Here is a 20,480-nt window from a genome sequence, read left to right on the forward strand (position 1 = left end):
TTATCTTTTATCGGTTTCAGTCATTAGACTGCGACCATGCTGGGGCTCCGCCTTGGATAATTTTTAGTCGAATGAATCGACCCCACTACTTATTCTCTTCTTATAATCCTGGTACTTATTCTATCAGTCTCTTTTACTGAACCGCTAAGTTAAAGGGATGTAAACAAACCAGCACCGGTTGTCAAGTGGTGGGGGAGGGGACAAACGTAGACACACACACACACACACACATACACACACGTACACCAGACTTCTTTCAGTTTTCATCTACCAAATCTACTCTCATGGATTTTGTCGGCCTGAGGCTACAGTAGAAGACAATCGTCCAAGGTGCTTCGCAGTGGGACTGAACTCCGAACCATGTGGTTGAAAAGCAAACTTCTTATCACACAGTCACACCTGCACCTAATAGTAGAAGACACTTGCCCAATGTTCCAAACTTGGGACTGAACCTGAAACTATGAGATTAGCAAGCAAACTTCTAGCCACGCAGCCATGCCTGCACCTATATATATATATATATATATATATATATATATATATATATATATATATATATATATATATATATATATATATATGTATGTATGTATGTATGTATGCATATATATATATATATATATATATATATATATATATATATATATATATATATATATATATATATAAACTATTTGACAGTAAGGACGAAAGAAAGAAAGAAACCTCGATATTATACAAATAGAGGAATTTATCTGTAAAAATATGACACTTATTCAGTAGCCATGATAAAACTCCGAGTTTCGGATGCCAGGGTGGGAGCCCACGCCAACATCTCTTCAGTTATCCGGCCATTGAAAATTCCTGTGAAAAATTACCCTAAAAAAAAAAAAGGGAAATTACTATGTAGTGACAAGGTCAAAATGCATCTAAATGCGTATATTATCGCATGCACGCATATATCCATATACGCACGCACATATATCTATGTATTGGTTGGCACTCCGTCAGTTACGACGACGAGGGTTCCAATTGATCCGATCAACGGAACAGCCTGCTCGTGAAATTAACGTGAAAGTGGCTGAGAACTCCACAGACACGTGTACCCTTAACGTACTTCTCGGGGAGATTCAGCAAGACACAGAGTGTGACAAGGCTGACCCTTTGAAATACAGGTACAACAGAAACAAGAAGAAAGAGTGAGAGAAAGTTGTGGTGAAAGAGTACAGCAGGGTTCACCACCATCCCCTGCCGGAGCCTTGTGGAACTTTAGGTGTTTTCGCTCAATAAACACTCACAACGCCCGGTCTGGGAATCGAAACCGCGATCCTACGACCACGAGTCCGCTGCCCTAACCGCTGGGCCATTACACCTCCACATATCTCTATGTACTCACGCATATATCTACATACGTACGCATCCACGCGCACACTCACACGCGCGCATATATAAAGTTCCTTGTACGTGTCTATAGGCGTACAGGAAAAAACAGGGTGGAGGGGAAAAAACAGAAAAATATGTGTGGAAAAAATACAAAAACATTAACCCTATAATTATGTAAAAAACATAAAAATAATTAAAAAATATAAAAATATAAAATCCAAGTAAAAAAGGTTACTCCGGTAACTTTTTTTCATGTGAATAAATGTTCATGTTAATTTAAAAGATTTATCCATTAAGTGTTATTTAATTGTTATTTTTAGCACAATATGTGTTATGTCTCTGGTAATTTTCTTTCATGTAAATAAATATTCATGTTAATTTAGCTGTTATTTTTAGCACGCCTCACAACCACCTCAATGCTCAATGACAAAATAAAACAAGTAAGCATTCAATATACATTTAATACAAATGCGATGAACAATACGTATCATGCAATACACACATTTCAATTTAAATATGTTTTAAAAACAAACATTTAAGCATTCAATAAGCATTTAATGCAAATGCGATGAACCACGCATTACGCGAAATGCTGGCAGCCAAACCGGTAGGATCCGTTACGACACAGTATCCTCCTGTTTTCAATTTTTCCATAACGAAAGCGAAATTACTGAAGCTTGCTGCCATAATCACACAGAACACAGAATACAGCATCAAATTTGCCAACACGTGCTTCCTCGCAGATAAAAAAAACTTTTCAAAGACTGTTACTATGGCAATAGACAAAAGGATTCTCATGTTCCGCTTCTTAGTTTTGAAACAGGCATGAATGTGTTTGTGGCTTACGATTGGCTAAAATTACCAAAGTTTTCAAATTTTAATTACGAATTACTCTTTATTTATTGATATATAGTAAAAATTACTTTCATGTCATTAATTAGCCTATAAAAGTGTATCATTACACTGGATATGAAATCAATTCGAACAGAATTGATGCTAACAGCTAAAAAGTTCCCTACAGTGTACCTAAGTACAGTACCATCTTAATGCATTTGATAGTTATCCGGGTGCCTCACGGGTCTAGGGACCCAATTTTCATTTATGTATTGTTTCCAAGATATACTATGGGATCCATTTGATTTGCCCGGTGGTGGTAGGGCTATAATGCTGCTAAGACGACCCTGTACCCCTTAAGTACTATTTGAGTATACTGTAAAGTACTGTTTGAGAACAGCTCTCCTAATATATTTGGCAAGTATCAATATTTGAATTACAGATTTCTTCAATTTCTTCTCTTACGTCTAGCTTTCTATTGAAAAGAAATGGCATTCATATGTTACCAATGCATGCTGACGTTATACTGTCCAACTAAACAGAATTCAAGGTAAGACATCATCGACTTTTCTTATTCAATTCTTATTTCAACATATAACTTGCACGTTTTTATTACAACCTACTTTTCAGAGACTTTCAATGCAATGTGAAATTCCTCTCTTGAGCTGTCAAGATAAGTCATATATGTTAATAATAAACTAATTTAACCACAAGGCCAGCAATTTTGAGAGTCGGCGGTTTTAGTTGATGCGATCGACCTCAGTGCTTGTTGCTAAGGATTTTTTTTATCATGGGGCTCACGTGCAAAAGCAACCCCTCCGGTCATCATTTATTTCATGAACCATCAAACATTGCTTTTTCGTAATACTGAGAGCAACAATATTAAAACGAGCTACTTCTCTAATCACCACTATGCTAGTTCCAGAAAAAACGTGTTCAAACTTGTTTTAGTTGTTTTTGACTTTTTGGGCTGGATTTACCTAGCGCTTGAATAAAATATACGTTGTAAATGACTTTGTTTTGTTTTGGCTCTATTTTTGTGGAAATGAACTTGCGTCCAAGTACGACCTCTTTTTAGACACCAGCGGCACTTCTTAAAGAACGCCAAGTGCAGCAGCATGGTTGATTGAAGAAACACAACTAATACTTTCTATGCTACACCTATCGTATATCCTTACAAGCGGAAGAAATAGAGAAGAGGCGGTATTTCATCGTCGCAGATACGCATGATAACCCAACAGCCGCAACGACCTCCTTTGAATGGTTGTTTGTTTATGGGCTAAGAAGTTCATGCTCATACAAAACACCACATGTCCTCTTAACGTCACAGCAACACAAAGACTGTCGTATATCATGCCGAAGTGACGCCAAAGGACCTCAGCGGGCAGTCAAACGTGTAGAAGTACGTGGGCACAACAGAAGATCCTTTCAGGACTAGGTTTAACACTTATAATCCTTGTTTGATATTCAAGAAAGACGCAATGTCACAGCCCAGGCTAGGCATATATGGTCATTGAAATAAAGTGGCACGGGTTACAAGTGGAGAACATATAGCGAAGTGCAAGCTTTATTTTGACAATAGAAGGAAGTGCAGGCTAAGTTTAGCCGAAAAAAGAAGTATCTTTAACAATTCTCTTTTCCCGGATATCTACATAAACTGCAGGTGTAAAATAAAAATATCTTGATCGTCTCCAAAGCAGAAACGATACGTGAATTATGCATTAGATGCTGTTGTTGTTGTTGTTTTTGCTAGTGGTGGTGGTGGTGGTAGTGGTGTTGCCGCTGCTGCTGTTGTTATTGCTGTTGTTGATGTTGATTAGCACAGGTCAGCTTTGACTAAATATATCTATGATTAACCACTTTTAGATCGTTATTAATCTATCATTTTATGGGTATCTCGGACTATATTCGTGGAGGTGCAATGGCCCAGTGGTTAGGGCAGCGGACTCACGGTTTCGAATCCCAGACCGGGCGTTGTGTGTGTTTATCGAACGAAAACATCTAAAGCTCCACGAGGCTCCAGCAGGGGATGGTGGAGACTCCTGTTGTACTTTTTCGACCCAACTTTCTCTCGCTCTTTCTTCCTGTTTCTTGAGTAACGCTGCGATGGACTGGCGTCCCGTCCAGCTGGGGGAAACACATACTCCATAGAAACCAGGAAACCGGGCCAATGAGCCTGGCTAGGCTTTAAAAGGGCGCATAAATAAATAAATAAATAAAATAAAGGACTATATTCCATCATTTGTCAGACGCTAAGATGTTACTTGAGGTTATTTGGCTGCTGTTTCAAGCAGGTTGATATTATTTGAGATATAGTTGTTTCAAGCAGGTCAATGTCATTTGAGGGATATTTGGCTGCTGTTTCAAGCACTGAGGTTTCTTCATTGACTGGATACATTAAGTCTTAGGAAACTACTGAATCAGCAAAAGTTTATTGAGATAGCTTGAAGCTTGTTTTAATCCGATCAATTATTTGCGAAACCTTAAAAGACCTTGGTTGTAAGCTTCGAAGAGGATATATATATACATATAATATATGTGTCCCGACTTTTCGTCCGATATCACTTTGTCTGACATCACTTCGTCCACGTCTTTTGGCCCGACGTCTTTTTGTCCGATGATTTTTTTGTGACACGACTCTTTGTCCAATTTTAAATAAACTTTTTTGAAATGTTGTCGAGATACCAAACATCTTTTTCAGCTAATTAGAGGTCGCTGAATCTGAAAATGACCTTACTTTTTCTTGGTTAGCTACTGTTTTTGCTGTACAGAGATTCCTCAGTTTTTTTGGGGGGAAAAAAAAGCATTTTTTTCATTTATTTTCTGTATATTTGATCTTGATCGATGGCAATATTTCTCAAAGTAAAATCGTAGAAATCTCTCAATTCATATTTAAACCAGCAAATATTGGTCTGCTTATTGAGAAATACTATTTTTGCAATAACAATCAGACCCTAAGTCTTTAAAAATAACACGATTGAATATAGCTTATTTCGAGAAACAATCAAGCCATCGTCACGATGCAAACCAGCATCATGAGATGGGAATCTATTCTTCAATATGTTTAATATTTATAGGCCGACCAGACCACAAACATCTGCGCTGTCGTATGACCCCATAGAGATGTTAGACAACTCGTCATCGTTTGTTTTTTCTTTTTACCCAAGTTTCCCCCTTACTAAATAATTGGGTTTTTCTGACGTGTCTAATAACATCCAGTTCAATGGTCTCCATATCAACGAATGATTTAGCAAATTAGACGGCCTTATCTTGCAACGAACTAGAAATCGAGGGGTAAAAATCAACAATATCAAATGGGTAAATTTAACTATATCCTTATTATTAATTCTGCTGAACCAATCTACCACTGTGAAGTAATTATCTCACTGTCTAAGACCAGTAGTTTTCCTTATTTTATTGTTAATATTTCTAAATATTTTCTTAGGCACCAACCCTATTTCCGATTTGGCTGGGTTTAGTGATTTACAAGTAGGTTTGTTGCAGGAAATTCGGTTTGTGGACTTTTAACGCAATAAAGGCTAAGCATTCTAATCTATCATCAATATTACAGCGGCCTGCAAGAATTTCAGCTTCCTCATTGATGTCATGATATTTCTTAGCATTGGTCTTCTTGTATTTTGCGGTAATGGAATCAGTTAATAGTCTATCGTGAGTCTCTTTAGATATTTCATACAGATTGTTGGTTTTATTACAAAATACGAACTTCTTATCCGAATTCCTAAAATTCTTAATGTCCGAATCCATTTTTGCTTGAAAGTGATTATTGTACTTGCGTAATCTAACGCTAGTATCTAGATTAAGTTGTTGGCACTCCGTCGTTTACGACGTCGAGGGTTCCAGTTGATCCGATCAACGGAACAGCCTGCTCGTGAAATTAACGTGCGAGTGGCTGAGCACTCCACAGACACGTGTACCCATAACGTAGTTCTCGGGGATATTCAGTGTGACACAGTGTGACAAGGCTGACCCTTTGAAATACAGGCACAACAGAAACAGGAAGTAAGAGTGAGAGACAGTTGTGGTGGAAGAGCACAGCAGGGTTCGCCACCATCCCCTGCCGGAGCCTCGTGGAGCTTTAGGTGTTTTCGCTCAATAAACACTCACAACGCCCGGTCTGGGATTCGAAACCGTGATCCTATGACCGCGAGTCCGCTGCCCTAACCACTGGGCCATTGCGCCTCCACTTAAATTAAGTAGGTCAGACTCTAATAGAACTAGATCTTTAACAGCGGAAAGGTATCTTTTCGTTTTCAAATCATAGTTCTCTTTATATAATGTAGGTCATCCAGAATCGAAAAATATTGCTTTCCATCGCATTCTTTTTACAAGGTCCTCAACTTCCTCTAGCATCATACTAAGATATAGATGCTTCGGTGGTATCGGTATATACTTGGTTGAATAGCCCAAGTGGTATAAATCCATGTTTGTGCGAAGCCTAATTGGTTTGTTTCGGAGTGACTCCCTTATACCGCAATGGTGCCAATATTATAAATTTGCAATCGACAGCGGATGTAAGGAGGGAAATATAACAAATTAATTTGTGTAAAAATCAATAACGTGGAGCGCAATGGCCCAGTGGTTAGGGGGAGCGGACTCGCGGTCGGAGGATCGCGGTTTCGATTCCCAGACCGGGCGTTGTGTGTTTATTGAGCGAAAACACCTAAATCTCCACGAGGCTCCGGCAGAGGGTGGTGGCAACCCCTGTTGTACTCTTTCGCCCCAACTTTCTCTCACTGTTTCTTGAGTAACGCTGCGATGGACAGGCGTCCCGCCCAGCTGGGGGGAACACATACGCTATAGAAACCGGGAAACCGGGCCCATGAGCCTGGCTAGGCTTTAAAAGGGGCGCATAAAAAAAAAATCAATAACAAGAGTACTCTAATGAGAGTCTAATATTACTATAAATGCTTCCTACTATATGCATTATATGCGCTACCGATAGTTTCACGTACATAAGTACGTTCATCTAATTTTATTTTACCTTTTCGCATTTTTCATAACGCTTAGGATACTGACATAATTGCGTCGAGTTATTTCAACATTTACAATTTCTCCATCCTGTCATTTCAATTTTGTATTATATTATCGACATTCAAATTTTTCCACTAATATTTCTACAATTTATATATATTCTCTATCAGATTTTTCCGCTTATATTTTTACACGATTTTGTGTATAATGTTTATTTAATATAATTTGTATAGTGTGTGTACTGTGTCTGGCTTTGTGTATGCATGAGTTCGTATGGTCTTTGGACTCTTTAGATTCTTCGTATATACAATATAATTCCAGTTTTTCTTTTATATTTATATATTCTTATTTTTTATTTTCTTCTTACTTTTCATGTTCATACGTGAATTTACAGTTTTCTGAAAAATTATATTTTATATATTTTAATATTTATATTGAATATACCTTTTAAAGTTTTATATATAATTTTTATTTACCTATTTATTTATTCATTAAAAAAAATCTTTCTTTTGGGTCTTTTTTATTATTCATTCACCCATCTTGGTGGAATCTTCCATTAGGTACGTTTTGCCTTATATTCTTAAAGGAACGAAAAATTACTCAGCAGCTCGGGCTAATACGAACGATCCTGGTAGTTATAAAAGTCTGACTGGCATTTCATATCAAGAGTACAGGTGACAGTCAGATCGCTAATGTTTGTTGTACACCCCGCTGTCGTTATTTGATTGCCGTTATTCTGTGCGTCTGTGTGTAAAGATCAGTTTTGTTTTGCAGGATTATTTTATTATTACCCTGAACTTTAAAATGGAGAAAGATATTTAAAAAATAAGCTATTTGGGGCTAGAAATAAAGCTGATAAACGTGAAATTCTTCGAGTTTCTTATGCGAAATTTGTGATGAGCCCGAGTGACGCTGATGACTTGGAGTCGCCTGTGATATATATATGAATATATGTATATATATATATATATATATATATATATATATATATATATATATATATATATATATATATATATATATATATGCCATACGTGTTACAGGAATTGAAGAATATCATGTCATATAGTATATGATGGTCATGTGATAATAATTTTCATTATATTTGGAATTGTTTCAATAATACAATAATTAGTAACTTATTTAGAATTGGCTATTATAATGATGACCATTCAAAGCTGATTACAAATATTTCTTGGGTCGACTCCAAACACTACGGAGCAATTGCCAAAATGTTGAAAATAATTAAAAATGTATTTCCACGATATTGTAACCCTATCTGCCTAAACACATGAACATACAGAAAATGCCGGGGAAGAAAGCTATTGGCGTTGGAATCTCCGAAGAAACGGAAAATGTTTCACAATTTGCTATTTTAATGGAAAAGCTAATTCTGGTCGGGTTGTACATGGGTTTTGTCGTATCACTCGCTGTCGTTTTGGCTGGTTATTATATTTTCTTTTGGGATCCAGTTCGTGGTAATTACAGTAAGCATCGAACCTACGCCTCTAATTTACCTTCTTTGACACATCCTTTATAAGGTAAGAAGAATGTTTTAAATTTCTCTCTAAAAAAAAAAATTCTCACTTGGCCCTTTAATCCCAATGGAGAATAGGCCAACGACGACATTTTTGTCCCCACTATTCTTGTCTCTGAGTTGTTTATTCCTTGAGGTGTTGTCCATCGCTGAAGTAAAGCTTTCCTCTCCCAGGTCTTGTTGGCTTTGAATTGGTCAGAAGTCAGTAAAAATACATTTAAATAATGGCATTTAAAAAATTTTTTGTCACTGAAGTTCAGTGGTTTTAAATCACAAAAGTCAATTTTGCTTTTCAGAGTTTTCTTGGATCAATAGAAGTACCAGTTTTGTACTTGGGTCTCTTTAAATAAGTATGTATTTTTCTTACAAAACTTGGCCCCTGTTTAGTCAAAAGAAATCTAATTTTCACTTTTTCATTTGTTTGAATAACATTGATACTTCATACTTCATACTTACACAAAACCTTCGCTGCCTCTCAAGTCTGGCCTGTCTTTTCCTCTCCCAGATTGTGTTGGTTTTGAATTGTCATCAATGCTTCTGTAACTTTGCTTTTTTCTAGATAGGGGCGTTGACTCTACACAAACCCATTTTTACCTCTGGGAAAAGGTGGCCCATATTAGTCTGGCCCCTGTCCTTTCAGCTGTTCACCAATATATACATATACATGCATACATCCATGTGTGTGTGTGTGTGTGTGTGTGTGTGTGTGTGTGTGTGTGTATAAAGCATAAAATTAAAAAAAACATGCAACATGCCTGTCAAATATAATATGGGCATTGAAAGAAGGTGGAACAAGCAACCCCTAGATAGAATGGAAAATCATTGCTAAAGCCAAAAATACAGAGAATGGGGTACCAAATGTGAACTCTGTATTACTGTAATACTAAACATTATTCAATCAACAGATAACATCCTAAACATTAGGGATGAAACCTTCTCTCCCTGCATACACAAGCAGTATTTTACTCTCAAATACTTCAAAGAAGAGCCACATCTGCGACGGTAATCCCACAAGGATATCCCCTTTCCTGAATGTGGAATCTGAACACACACAGGACACAAAATCCACACACAGAAGAGATATACTCCAATGACGAACTACCTCAGCTCACAAGTATAAGAACACTACACCCAGAACAAAAACAAAATAATGCAAATTGACCACACAAGAGTTTGCCCAAAAGGCAAATCTAATGGAGACAAACATTCAAAAGATGCCACCCAAGAGTAACGCCCATTAATTCATTGTTTTATTCACGAAAATTCACGAGAATCTTCGCGAACTAAATGAGGTCGTGTTTTCCAAACTGGAGGCGATCACCGTCTCCATGTGATCGGTTTGAAAAATTTCTAAGACACTAGGACATTTTCCTACTTTTCGTAACATGAAACCAACGGTAGCCTTAATTCACAAATAAAGAAATTATATCCATCAATGCGGTGTTGAGCACTCATTTTCATCGTTTAACATTTACACACACACACCTTTACACACACACACCTTTACACACACACACACACACACACACACACACACACACACACACACGCACACACACACACACACGCACACACACACACACACACACACACACACACACACACACACACACACACACACACACATATATATATATATATATATATATATATATATACTAGCAAACGCACGCACCCTTGGGATGGTTTAACATATAAATAAATAATAGATAAAAATATGTGAAAACAACTAAATGATATTCTATAATGCAAATATACGACCATGTAGATTTTAAAAGTATGGAAAGCAGTCGAAATATATAAATAGACAAAATCCTTTCACTTTTATAATATTCTCTAATCAAAATTCTCAAACAATATACACCAATACACATAAAAAATATAGAAAGTAATAATACACAATTACAACATATAAATAGATAATAATAATAAATAAGAAAACCCACTAAAAAATATTCTCTAATGCCAATATACCACCATATAGATTCAAAAAGTATGGAAAACCCTACGTATAAAAATCTATGTACATACAACGAATTAGAGAAAAACCCTTGTAAACCACCGTTTTTCCTGGTTTGTCCACTTACACGGGAGCTCTGAGCAAAATGTTATTCTTTTGCTAGTGGAAGCAACACTCTTATTTAAGAGTTGATTCTCTGGGACGAATCATATGTTATTGTTTAAGAAAAGGCTAGAACGACAATGCTGAAACGTATTTGAAATAATGGACAACAGTCGAAATATCATAATGGACTGGTAAATAAGCATCCTTAAAGTGAAACAACGCAATGGAAAAGAGGGAAGGGAACATCACCTTTCAAGTAACTCAGAATAGGTAAAGGTAAGCTTGCCAAAGTTTAATGCAGTTTAAATATGGAGATTAAGACTGTTTGGTATTGGATATTCATCGTGTACAATCTTCCTAGTCAATTTAATCACCATTGCAGGTGGACAGTCAAAATATTATAGTGCATAACCATCCTTGGGACATAAGTAATGTGCGTGCAAAGTTTGATGAAAATCGGTTGAGAATTGTGGAAAAGTATGCGTTAGTCATTATACACACACATACTGTGATTTATATAGACTGTACACACACACACACACACACACACACACACACACACACACACACACACACACACATATATATATATATATATATATATATATATATATATATATATAGGCGCAGGAATGGGTATGTTGTAAGAAATTTGAGAGAGAGAGCGAGAGAGAGAGAGCGAGAGAGAGAGAGATAAGGAGAGACAGAGAGATGACAGACAGACAGACAGAAACAGAGAGACAGAGGCGGAGAGAGAGGAAGACCTAGAAAGAATAACAATGAGAGAGAGAAAGGAATTTGTGCATGATAACGAAATGTGTGTATGTGGGGAGGCGATAGTAACCGAAGAAAAAAAAGATGGAGTCGGATTTTGACTGAGATAAAAAGGAAGTAACTACATATATATTGGGCAGATAGGGGAAATTTAATAATGAAGTGCTCTGTGAAGGTAAAAGCGTAAGAGTAAGCAAGCGAAGAAGGGGAGCTATTCAAAGATACGGGAAAGAGAAGCTCATGGAAAAACAACACACAATCCAATTCTGGTTAACTCCATTGAGACGAAGTTCTTAGTTATAGAGAAATTGCTTGTCTTCGAACTCGAGAAAGAAGACGAAGGTATCACAAGAAGTAAATGTTTAAAGTGTATTGGAGAGTTGAGCTAGAAAACCATCACGATAAACACAAGAAGAAACAGAAGCAACGGCCGAGGGGGGAAAAGAATAACAAAATGAATCATAATAACATCTGAAGGTTAAAAGGTTAACAGCCTGATGCCTGCGTCTGTGACTGTGAAAAAAATATGAGTGACGAATGGGTTAATCCCTCCATTGTTTTCTGGTAGGTGGTCTTGTGGTAAGAAGCTTGCTTCGCAACCATATGGTTCAGGTTTCAGTCACACTGCGTGGCACCTTGGGCAACTATTTCATACTATAGCTTCGGGCTGACCAAAGCCTTGTGAATGGATTTGGTAGAGGGAAACTAAAAGAAGTCCGTCATATATATATATATATATATATATATATATATATATATATATATATATATATATATATATATGAGTGTGTGTCTTCAGGTCTGTGTCTTTCTCCACCACAACCGCTTGACAACGAGTGTTGGTGTGTTTACGTTCCCGTAAACTAGTAGTTCGGCAAAAAGATCGATAGAATAAGTACGAGGCTTAATAAAAAATAAGTATTGTGATCAACTCATTCAACTAAAAATTGTTCAAAGCGGTGCTCCAGCATGACCGCAGTCTATTGACTGAAGCAAGTAAAAGAAGCATGAATATTATGTATGTACATACGTACGTATGTATGTATGTGTTTGCGCGCGCGCGTGTGGGTGTATCTGTGCTTGTGCGTGTGTATGTGTGCGGGCACGTATTGAAAGTGTGGCACGCAAGGTTGACAAAGAAATGTGTGTGTGTATGTGCTTGTGTGTATGTATGTGCTTGTGTGTGTGTGTGTGTGTGTGTGTGTGTACGTGTTTATGTGTGTTTACGTATTTGTGAACCACCAGTGATCCTTAATTCCCTAGTACTAATATTAACCTTTAACATTTGACATAAACTTTTGATCTTTGATATGGATGTTTGACTTCTTACATGGACCTATGACCTTTGACGTAAATATGTGACCATAGGGACCCCGGTTGAGAACCGCTGATCTAAGAAATGTTGAGAGAAATTGAGTTAGATATAATCTGTCTCTGAAACTGTGTGAATGTTACGTGGTTATGTATTGCAAAGACAAGTCGTTAAAGGCAACCCCCCCCCCACCCACCACCACCACAAATCTTTGTGGCACTCCATTCTGGAAACAGCTAATTTTAGATATGTTGTCTTAAACGACATAGTCTTTCTGACATGAGAGATAATATGCTAACCAAGGATTTTCCCTGTTATTTTTATGTTATGTAAATGTGACGAGCTGGCAGAATCGTAGGCGCGTCGAAGAAAATTCTAAGCGACAGCTCCATTTTCTCCGGCTCTTTACGTCGGGTCGACTTTGCCTTTCAACCTTTCAGAGTCGATAAAATAAAATACCAGTAATGAGATCGATGTAATCGACTTACATTCTTCCCCCACAACTGATGGCCTTGTGCAAAACTTAGAAGGGGGCTTTAGGTTTTTATGTAGCCCCAGGTCCTCCTCGATTGAGCAGACCTATGATAAAAGGTGTAATGCTAATTTGTTTTACTTAACGGGACTGGAGAAAGTACCCATGGCTTTTGTATGTCCTCATAGACCAATGTATTATATGCGGAGAAAGACACAAACAGAAATGGCGTTCTTTGAAGGAAGGATTTGATATGGTGATTAGTATATGAGGAGGTTTGGGATAGTTGATACAACGAGGCTGGTAGGAGGAGGAGAGATGAGTGGGTCTGAAATATCTGAGTGAGGTAGTATGACCACCGCTCCCAGCCAGCTTCGATGAGGAGAGGTAATTGTAACAGCGGTAGAGTTGTAGAAATGACAAAGATTATGAGTAGTGTAGTAGTTGAATAAGGTTGTCTAAATCTGTGTTGACGATGTCAAGAGTAAGTGTTTCTAGGGTTTTTGAAGATGGGTGATCGTTCTGTAAGATGCGGCTTCAGTTGGATTTTTGTTTGTCTTTAAAATTGTTATGATTTTGCAGTTTTTAAGGTTCGAAGGATTTGGCAGTGCTTAATGTTATTTGAAGGCGCGTGGCTCAGTGGTTAGAAGTATTCGGTTAACGATCATAAGGTCGTGAATTTGATTCCCTGTGGCGCGTTGTGTACTTGAGCAAGACACTTTATTTCACGTGACTCCAGTCCACCCACCTGACAATAATGAGTAGTACCTGTAGATAAAAGGACCAGCCTTGTCACATTCTGTGTTACACTGAATCTCTGAGAATTACGTTAAGGGTACGCGTGTCTGTGGAGTGCTCAGCCGCTCGCACGTTAATTTTACGAACAGGCTGTTTCCTTGATCGGATCAACTAGAACACTCGTCGTCGTAACTAACGGAGTGCCAGTTTTCTTTTATTGTTGTTTAGATCCTGATCACTTCTGTTTGTCGATTAGATTAAAGACTTCCAGTCAAGACTAACTCATATTTTATTTTACCAGGGACCACATTTTCCAACGTTCTTTCTTGTTTTTTTAAATTTTATTTTTGATGATGCAGTTTGGGGATGGTATGACGACTGTTTCTATCAGTCGTATCTCCTTTGCTGGCACATGCAATGAGCTGTTAAAGATGTTGGTGACACAAAATGTGACAAGGCTAGCGCTTTAAATTACTAGTACAACTCATTTTTGCGAACTGAGCGGACTGAAGTAACATGAAATAAAGTGTCTTGCTCAAAGACACAAAACACTGCCAGGAATTGAACTCACGACCTCACGATCATACGCCGAATATCCTAATCACTAAACCACGCATCTTCACTGTGATGTTGGTACATTTGTGCTTAAGGCTGCCCATAGTTTTATTAGGTGACTGTTTTAGTCAGGTAACTCAGTAATATTTTTTAGATTGTTTTGTGGGATATGTTTTTTGAAAGCATTTACAGTTCTGTGGAGAGTAAATGTAAATTTTACGCTGAAGATGAAGGGAATAACCTGCAAGACCATAGCATTTTGATGACAATAAGCTATCTCGGGATTTAAGGAACGTTATGCTGACTGTAACTTCAAGATTCGTATTTTTCATAGTTATACTGTTTACGAAATTGTTGTCAAATTAGAAATATACATAATTCGTAATCTATTAAGCAAAATACAAGCTTATGATTAAAATCGAAAATACAAGGGCGGGAATATAATAAATTATTAGATTATCATATTTGTCAAGCTAATTAATTAATAGTAAGTTTTGGACTTTGCTGCTGTCGAAGTAATTATCGATCATGACACGAAAGCATATTAGTAATACTAATTATTTTATTAACCAGATACTACCTTCATATTATCCTCTAATTTACTTTTAATACTTAAACTAGCGTCTCCCCGATTAAATATTTTTGTTTTTATTTATAATCTTCTTTTCTGAAAATTCTGTTATAATTTTCTGTTAGATATCTGTGGTAATTGTTTTCCGATTCCATTTCATAATTACATTGATTCAATTTTCTTCTCCAGTTTATATTTATACTCAAAACCGCAGCTACACCACTTGTAAAGTAGTTGTAAAAACCAGTCTCTATAGCTTTTAGACTCTTACTAAACAATGTCTTCAACTGATGTTACTCTTGATGTTCCAGAACCTGAGAGGAAGAAATCCTCAAAAGCCAAAATAGTTGGACTCAAAAAGAAAGCTCCACCATCGATGATCCAGATTATTTCCTTAAAATTTCTGCTCATCTCCTTATATGTTGGATTCGAATTTGGTCTGGCATTCTTCCTCGGTATTTATTACGTATTCCTATGGGAACCGGTTCGAGGAAATTACAGCAGACATCACATTTATATCGGACACAAATCTCCAGTTTTTCACCCAAATTGATCCCATGACTTCACTTAGGAACAGATGTTTGATTTACAAGTATGTACACTTGTTTACATGTATTCATTGTTCTATTTATGCTCTGTTATATTTTCATTTAAAAGTCTACAATTCTTCATAAATATACTTCACGTGACAGGCAGCCTTTTGCTCACATATCAACTTTCTTTTAGCCTAGGTAATATTGTGACTTAAATGTACAATTTTTTCTGCTTGAATATAGAATATAATCTTTAATATTTAAAGGTTATATGTTCTCTTGATATTAATAGTAATTTGTATTATATTTCATTATAAATCTATGATTATTAACTCACATTTCGATTATAACCAATCAGTTGTTTGGAATTGTTGCCTGTAGATGAAGGGACAATGTCAAAGATCTTTCTAGTTTGTCAGGTTGATGAAATGGTTGCGCTTGATATTTAGCTAGGACATGTGTAGGTCGTCGCTGTCGTCGTCGTTGTCATCATCATCCTCTGGACATGGTGTTTTGTCCTAGGACTCATAGGTCCTGTTGCACAGTTTCCGTGGCTTATAAGCGACCGAGATCACAACATTCCCCTGAACAGGCTTTCAGTCCGTTGCATGGTTACTCATTTACAGCTGAATGAACTGAGAATTGAAATTACGACCTTGTGATTGTGAGTGCAACACTCTGACCACTAGGCCACACGCCTTCACTTAGGTTGATCGATTCATATAGAAATACGTGAAAAGTGTGAAAATTCCAGAAATTTACCCTCTGTTGATCAAATATTAAGTAAAAAGTGTTTAATGCGAACTTTGATAGGAGATAAGAACAATATGAAAGAGAATCTGTGTGGCATACAGCTTACAAGTTCTTAGAAGTTACTAGTTCTTAGAGTTCCGTAGAAGAGGTCGAAGAAGCAGAATGTCCATGAGTTAGTGCTTTTAGAGCACTTGAGCTTTGTTAGTTTAATTTCTTTCTATTTTGGTGTGGTCAACGATATTCATTTAATGTTGCTCTCTGTATATGAAGAATTTGGACCTTGTCCTACTTCAGTAATTATTACTTAGATTAGCTCTCATCTTTTGGATCAAAAGTATCCTCTCAGACTGTTCCCTCAAAGTGTGTACTCCTGAGACACACACACACACACCCACACACACACACTCTCTCTCTCTCTCTCTCTCTCTCTCTCTCTAACCCACACTTTATCTACTCTATACAACTCTAGCAACAGCGCCAAATCATATGTTTTGGCGCTGTTGCTAGAGTTGTATAGAGTAACAGACAAAATGTCTATGGAAGAGTATAGAAGACTTATTCATCTTTTATTTTAATGATTCTGTTGATAGGTGTAGTGAAAATCTGATCTGATATGTCTAAGTCGTGGATCAGGTCCGCATAAGTATGGTTAAGAAGTGGAGAGTGTTATCCTCAGCTAGAGTTGTATAGAGTAAAAGGCTAAATGTCATCAGTATACAGAAGAGTATAGAAGACTTATTCATCTCTGAAACATAGTAGAGTTGATAGAGTGCGGATTAGAGAGAGAGTCTCAATAGTACACACTTCGAAGGAACAGTCTGAGAGGAAACTTTTGATCCAGATAAAAATTACTGAAGTTAGACAAGGTTCAAATTTTTTTGATACCGTGAACAACATTGATTTCACTGAATTTCCCCAGAACGAAAGACCAGAAGTATGTGAGAAAGAGTCACGTATATCTATGTTCTTTAATTATTGAAATTTGAATGGAACAAATACAGATAGAACAAAGAAAGGTAGATATAAAAGTATGTAACTCGTTTTCGTACCAACATAGACTGCAAGTATAAATATTTACATATTGGCACAAACATACTTACGCATATGCATTTACACACATACAATCACACATGCACACATTTATATATATCATGTATATATATATATATATATATATATATATATATATATATACACATGCATACATGCACATACACTCTCACATACATCGTAAATTTGTAGATTTGTTAATATATATATATATATATATATATATATATATATATATATATATATATATATATATATATATATATATATATATATATATATATATATATATATATATATATATATAGGCGAAAGAAACAAATAAACAAATGCGTTTATAAATAGAAACAAAAGAATGGTAGAAAATGAATTATCAATAAATGTTCAGAGGATCGTGAAATGATCAGAGTTCGGATAAACATTTCCTCTCTTTTCATTGAGAGAATGAAAGAAGCGCAATTTCACCTGGCTCTCAAATTTTATGTGGAATGTAAAGAACTGTGGAATAAGTAACTCCACAACAAGTGGGCGAGGTAGCAAGTGCAATTCATGCACGATGGAAAACACAAAATAATATATCGACTAACATATCTTTTTTTCTTGTTCACATACAAAATCTTACAGAAACAATCCTAATCAGCAGTATTCTAACTACACCTGGTTACCTGCCATACCCCTAACCCTGTTTTCCTCTAACTCTGTATTAAGATGCCAACCAGACTCTACAGCAGCCCCAACAACTACATTTTGAGGATGACAATTTCTCCTATCAGCTTTTTTCTAACATCTTTTTGACTTTTGCTCTTTTACGTATTTTCTTACCTCCTATTTTATTTCATGTAACAATACTCAGAACCCTGAAACAATACCACAACCCCTCACCTCTTAGAATCTCTGATTGTACTCAAGCGACTTCCCACTCTATATGAAAATGAAAGCACCCACTCCACCATATAGCCAGGCGTTCTCAGTTCATGCTGCTATACAACGAGAGAGAAAGTTATAAACTCTCGGCGGTACATTTCAGAGTCAACTTACCACACGGCTGTGTGGTGTCCAAGTTACATTCATTCAAACACAAACTGTATAACAGTACACTACACCAATTTCATCAAATAGCCGTGTCCTGTCTTCTTTACAATGACGCATAAACTCTTTTGCGACTGCTAATCGTTGCATCACAATAAATAACACACGTTTTTAAAAAATACCATTTTAACAAGGCTTGAGGCTATTGTAGCGTAAGGGACTACAAAGGAGGAAAACAAATTCAAAAGACACCAATTGACAGAGGGGCTTAAAGAACTGAATATCATAGATTAGAGAAAAACTAACGATTGTAGGGAGTCCCAGAGAGCAAAGAGGAAAGCTATTTAGAATACAAAGGGGTAGAATACACAAACCGGTTTCCGGACTTCTACCATACAATGAGGCATAAGCGATCATGAGTTCTAATCGTTGGCCCTCAGTGGATAATTCTACCTTACTCCATCGGCGTTCCAGTCGACCCGATCAACGGAACAGCCTGCTCGTGAAACTAACGTGCAAGTTGCTGAGCACTCCACAAACACGTGTACCCTTAATCTCAGGGAGATTCAAAGGCTGGCCCTTTGAAATACAGGCACTTACTCACTTTAGCCAGCTGAGTGAACTAGAACAACGTGAAACAAAGTGTCTTGCTCAAGGACACAATGCGACGCCGGCCATAGAATTCACGGTCTTACGATCGTGAGCCGAGTACCCTAATCGCTGAGCACGCGCCTTCACACCTTACTATATATATATTTATGTAGTATCTATACGACGGTTGTCAGAATCGTTAGCACACCAAGCGAAATGCTGAGCGGTATTTCGGCTGCCGTTACGTTCTGAGTTCAAATTCCGCCGAGGTTGACTTTGCCTTTCATCCTTTCGGGGTCGATTAAATAAGTACTAGTTATGCTCTGGGGTCGATGTGATCGACTTAATCCCCGTGCCTGTCTTTGTTTGTCTCATCTGTGTTTAGCCCCCTGTGGGCAATAAAGAAATAAACAGTGGATTGACTTCCTTGTAAAATCAACTTGAGTTATTTCCCTTGGTGTAAGCCTGCAATCTCAGAAAACAGATGACATTTGTAAACGATACATTTATAATGATGAAGAATTAGAAGCGTTTTGCAGTGGAATTACTCTTAATTGTACGTCTACGAGAAATATTCTTTCTGGTACAGTTTGCATAAACAAAAGAAATAATTAGCAGCAGACAATTTCAGAGAGAATTTTTCAGTAGTTATGTCCATATATCAGATTGTTCAATAAAGGCAGAAGTTTCCTTTGAGAAAAATCTTACAAGAGTGAACTAGCAATGATAACGGTTGTACTGGATTATTTCCCTTGTTGTATATTAATAAGGCCAATATTAGTTGTTGCCCTTGACGCAAGTCAATAATCTCCGACAAAGATAGCGTTTATAGACACTGCTTGTGTCCAATGGTGAGGCCTTTCACGCATATCAAAAATGCAGTGAGACATTAACAACATTGCAGGGCATAACCACTCGTGGAATGGAAACTACTCCTTAAGGCTGCGAGCTGACAGGAACGTTAGCGCGCCGGGCGAAATGCTTTGTGGTATTTCGGCTGCCGCTACGTTCTGAGTTCAAATTCCGCCGAGGTTGACTTTGCCTTTCATCCTTTCGGAGTCGATTAAATTAGTACGAGTTACGCACTGGGATCGATATAATCGACTTAATCAGTTTGTCTGTCCTTGTTTGTCCCCTTTATGTTTAGCCCCTTGTAGGCAATAAAGAAATAGGAAACTACTCCCCAAAACTCCTATAATGACCTTTGGGAATTCTTACAGATGTGTGCCCCACCACCTTCGTTTGTCTCCTAATGACTTCCAGAAAAATGGATATTTTCTAATGAAATTTTCTAGAAATACGCTCTACATGG

At 37.1% G+C, this 20,480-nt stretch overlaps 1 long non-coding RNA gene across 5 annotated transcripts in view; it reads left to right on the forward strand.

The window, feature by feature from the left end:
* LOC106881766 (uncharacterized) overlaps nucleotides 1-20,480 on the forward strand; it is a 77,510-nt gene that overhangs the window by 13,423 nt on the left and 43,607 nt on the right. For 4 of the 5 annotated variants that reach the window (XR_016243684.1, XR_001410896.3, XR_016243682.1 and 1 more), the window contains exon 2: nucleotides 2,668-2,746. This is a non-coding gene — a long non-coding RNA (uncharacterized LOC106881766). Of the gene's footprint in view, nucleotides 1-2,667; nucleotides 2,747-14,756; nucleotides 15,805-20,480 lie in introns of those variants that run through there. The other variant, XR_001410897.3, reaches the window with a different exon arrangement.

Source organism: Octopus bimaculoides, chromosome 11 (genome assembly GCF_046866305.1).
Source record: "Octopus bimaculoides isolate indiv1 chromosome 11, ASM4686630v1, whole genome shotgun sequence".
NCBI lineage: Eukaryota > Metazoa > Mollusca > Cephalopoda > Octopoda > Octopodidae > Octopus > Octopus bimaculoides.